Raw genomic sequence first — 5,000 nt, forward strand, 5'->3', positions numbered from 1 at the left:
TCAAGTCAAAACATTCAAGGATAAAAATACACGAAAGTACAAAAAGCAAATTATTTCAACCGTGATCCCTAAATGAGAATACTGAAATAACAGAATAATAATAAGACTATAATTAAAAAGGAAACAATACAGTTAATATATTTTAAATAATACACAGAAAATTTCAATTTTCTACCAAACTTCATCAAAGTTAAACCATATTATGTAAGTTCAAATTTTTAATAGGGGCCTGGTTCTTTAGGAATTTTTTGAATGTACTGTATATGGATTGTGCATCTGAACATTAAAAGGCAATTTATTCTTTTCATCAATAGCAGTAATAATGAATGCGAATCTACTATATGTACCACATTTTGTTTTATAAATTTACATTCTAGAGTAGAAAATCTAGTATTAAATTAACGAAATTGGTTCGTAAACTAAATACCACTATTTAAATATATAGGAAATATGCCATTTATTATTTTGAATATTTGAATTCAATACTTTGAATTCAAAAGCACAAAGTAAAAAAAATCCGTCATGCGTTCAACATCTAAACATATTATCTAACGGAACTTCTATGCATAATGTGACCTATACAAACCTCCGATAAAATCCCTCGATACAACATCAAGTAAAGTACGGACTAACATAATAAGCAGTTAAAAAGTGTCTGAGAGTCTAGTTTAGATTACTATAAACTGTTTTGTATTATAGATATATTATGTTATGTTATGTTATATTATGCTATGGTGTATTCAATTCAATTCAAATAAACAATTTCTTCCTTTCAAATCACATCAAACAAACAATAGGATCAGGATGTTGCATATTATTACTGTCAAAGAAAAGACATACAAAATATTTAAAAAAAAAATACAAATTGCACTGTAAATACAGGTTACGGTAAAAGTTTTTAAAGTTAGAAACACTAACACTAATACATAATCTAAATTAATAACTTTATCTGTTATTATTCGTTGTTGTAAAGAAAGACCGTTGTTGAAAAAAAAGAACTTCTGGAACTATACGAGCTTAGCGATACAGAATTAATTAAAATAGGTGATATAAAACTCGTTTTTCAGAAAAACGCGTTTTCTAAAAAATAAAAGGAAAGCCACCGATATGCTTATTATAGGCCTGTAATTCTTTATTGTTTTATGACATTTTAAAAGTAACTAGAATATGTCATTTTAGATGGACTTTAAGTGAACGAAGTCTCCAGGATTTGTTAGTAAAGGCATATACGTGATTCATTGTATGTGATGCATCTTTGATTCTTTTATCTAGTTTAGTTTTATCACGCTACGTTACGTTACTTTAGATTACTTTGAATTTTATTACATCACACCATATAATATATTAAACTGGAGATGTCACCGTGTATTAAATTATTAATTAATTATTTAATAATTAAATTAATTAATTCATTATTCATTCAATTAATAAATTTCACATTAATTCATTCCTTATGATTACAGTTTGAACATAAATGGAAACACTTAACTGCAATTCGTTTGAGGCGAAAACTGTCTATAAATTGTTTACATTTTAAAAAGTTATTAGCTTCAAACAATGAAGCTAATCAAAGAATCGTTTAATAGATTAAACAATTCTTTGATTAACCAATCAATCACTCAAACAATATCAATCGACTAACCAACACACCAATCAATCAATCAGTTTTAATATATTCATTATGAATACAATTCGAGTGGAAATGTAAATACGCATCAGCAATTCATTAGAGAAGCTGTCTGTGAATTGTTTACATTTTTAAGATAGCGGCAAACGGAAAATTACAAAGAAAAAAATGTTCTTCGCCAGTAATCAACAGTCGCACAGAACTGCTCCCATATTCTTTGTATGAACCCGTAAATGGACAGGTAATAAATTTAAGGATTTCGTAAATACAGGGAAAGCTAAATTCTTACCCAGTTAGCAGCAGGCTGAGTGGGTCAATTCTGTTTCTGAGCAGTTTCTTCTTTCTTTCTGGCAACATTTTAAAAGGCTACTAGTGGCAAACTACTAGACCGATTTAATTAAAACTTGGTCAGTAAGACCGGAGCCACCTCCTATTTATGTGTTGTCCACAACTTGGGGTCAAAGGTCACATAAGGGGAATTAGGTTCAAAAAACCAAATATCGTATAAAAGACTACCGTACTTCTCTCACAAATAACATAGCAGTCTTTAACATGTACATTGGCATAAGGCAGAGTCTATAGGGTGTTCAGGGATAAGGGGTCAAAGGTCATTAATTCATATTTGTGTCTTCAAAGTTGATAATCCTTTTAAGTTTTTCCAGGGCCAGATATCTTTATCACAGTTGACTCTCCATGGCGTCACCGGTTCCAATTAAATTTGATCCAATGACAGGAATGTGAAGCGCTGTGTGAAAAACATAAGACGTTGCAGCACGAAAGACTGAATTGCATATTTACATAAAAATGAACTAACAAGAATTTCAGAAAAAAAATTGCAGAACAACCAAAAACTAAAACAATAGCACTATCATGTCTATAAGATTGTAATTGGCATGAATATATATTAACTACAGTAATAAATTGGTAAATATCGATTAAATATACACTCTCTCAAAACCACTGGAAACTAAATAATTGATTACACTACGCTGATAGCCTATCAAATAAGCAATAAACTTTCATCGAGATCGACACAGGCCGAAACAAACTAACGAATTATTTTTGTTATTACCATTATTGTCTATTATTATAATTTAGTAGTAGCAGTAGTAGTAGTCAGGGGCGGATTTAGGGGGCCCCTTTTGGGAGGTAAAAAAAAGGGGAAAAAAAAGAAAAAAAAGAGAGAAAAAGTAAAAAATGATAGCACAGAATGCCTCAAATGTTATGTTCGGGCGTCTAGAACACAACAATTTCGCGGGGGCATGCCCCAGACCCCCTAAGACAGTGTTGTCTCAATCGGCCCAACTTTCGGCCCCCGCTTCCGGCCCCCCTTTTAGACATTTCTGGATCCGCCCATGGTAGTAGTAGCAGTAGTAGCAGTAGCAGCAACAGCAGTAGCAGCAATAGTATCATTATTATCATTATCGTCATTATCATTATAAATAATTTATTAATCAGAATCATTATTATTACAATATCATTATTATAATTATCTTTGTCACCATCATTATTATTTTTCTATTATCAGCAGCATCGTTATCTTCATCATTAATATTATTATCGCCACCATCATCCTCAGTGTATGATTATTGTTTAATTAGAGAGGATAACATACAAAAGCATGTCAAATTATGACGTTGGTATTTTAAAATTGATTACTGTAACTAACCAAAGGCAGTGTAGACAGGATGGAGGAGAATCTGAAAAAAAAATGAAAGAAAAACAGTTTATCTAGGGAGCGATCTAGGAGGTGGATGCTTCCCTACACAGTCGCCCCCTCCACCCACTGGAAATTTACGCTGAATTAAGTAGTTTTAAATCACCTCATATCACCATATTTTGCCGACTAGACCCCACCTTCCACACTTAATCATCTAGCCCATCCATTTCACCTTCACTCCCCTTCCATTGGCCCCCTATTTTCTGAGACGCAACTGATGGAAAAAAAAATCAGTAAAGTAGCAAATATAATAATATATACAAAAATATATTTGGATGTTGTGATTTTGTTTGAGTACTCTCATTCAGCGCAGTTTGAACATTGTCTGGTATGCTAGCTTCATGACCGACCACGTCTATTGTTATGGGGTATTTTTTTTTAATGTAGGCCTATGATTTGTTCATTAATATCTATGTAGTCACATCAGTCTTATATTTGCACTATTTGCAAAGCTTCTATGTTTCATAGTGTGAATAAGCCTATGTTGGCTCGTATGTTGGAAAAAAGCTAATAAACTTTCCCTCTATCTTTTAAAATTAAATAAATGTGGAGAAAAAAATGTAAAGGTTTTGGGCCATGTGCCATAGAAATAAAATTACGTACCCTCCTTCTGTAATATGCCCTCCCCGGCTATTTCACTGTAGCTCCCTTCCATCTCAAAATTGCCTGGTGCTAATACAGTCCCGCCGAGTGGAAGGGAGAAAGATCCGGGGCCCAAGCTTACCAGGGGACCCATAGAAATTGCAGGTAGCCTTTTTTAAAAATAATAATTGCTATCATGAGCCCTCAATAATGGCTTGGGTGCCCCAGTAATGGGCCCCTTCAGATTGACAGCCTCCCCCCCCCCCCCAAAAAAAAAACAAAATGAAAAGAAAAAACCCAAAATTTCTCGGGCTTGAACGCGCTCGTAACTTGGTGCCCGCACCAACCCTTGCCTCTGCTACAGTTTCCCGTCTTGGCGGCCCTGCTAAAGTAGCTTACTTAGGCCTACCTCTTTTGGTCCCGGTTCTCGACTCCATCTTATAAACGGAGAAGATACGAACGATCTCTGAGGCGGAAGCCCATGGGTTCATCGGTATACAAGGACAAGGACGTGGTTTTAGTGGATATCAAATTTTTTAACACACAGTGTTCACAACAGCTTCTCCTGCAAGCAGAGTAGGTTGTCAACTGGAACTCCGTGCACTTCACTTTACCGGGTAAGCAGCCCTGTTTTTCTTTGTTACACCTTAGCAAGTCTGTGGCTCAGATCCCAACCCTATCACTGTTGAGTTCATTAGTGCGTATTAGGTCATACAATAGAACCATACGCACGTGATCCATGTATACTAAATAATATAATGTATCTACAGTGATATAAAACTGTATCGGGTATAAAATGTGTAGGCCAATAATGTTGGTGGCATGTGTCAGGACGTTGTTTCGCTACTTGTATTTTATTTCTTCGTTCGTAAGCGTAAAGTTCATTCAAAATTATATTTCTTTAAATCCCATTTATATTTTAATTGTTGTCATAAATCTCATTATATATTCGGCAGCGAGTGCTTGAGTATCATAAATTTAACACCATTAAAGAATACAAACATCCCAACTCATTATGATTTACTAATTCCCTTAACTAAAATTTAACTGTTTTACTGTAACTGAATTGTG

The 5,000-nt window shown here is 33.9% G+C and overlaps 1 protein-coding gene across 1 annotated transcript in view; it reads left to right on the forward strand.

Moving 5' to 3' along the window:
• The first annotated feature begins 4,316 nt into the window (after nucleotides 1-4,316).
• Nucleotides 4,317-5,000, forward strand: part of LOC117106559 (fibrillin-1-like) — an 18,896-nt gene continuing 18,212 nt past the window's right edge. The window contains exon 1 of the mRNA XM_033247942.1: nucleotides 4,317-4,546. The gene's annotated coding sequence lies outside the window, so the exon portion shown is untranslated. The remainder of the gene's footprint in view (nucleotides 4,547-5,000) is intronic.

Source organism: Anneissia japonica, unplaced genomic scaffold (genome assembly GCF_011630105.1).
Source record: "Anneissia japonica isolate Jap-2015-1 unplaced genomic scaffold, ASM1163010v1 scaffold11144_len554210_cov170, whole genome shotgun sequence".
Taxonomy (NCBI): domain Eukaryota; kingdom Metazoa; phylum Echinodermata; class Crinoidea; order Comatulida; family Comatulidae; genus Anneissia; species Anneissia japonica.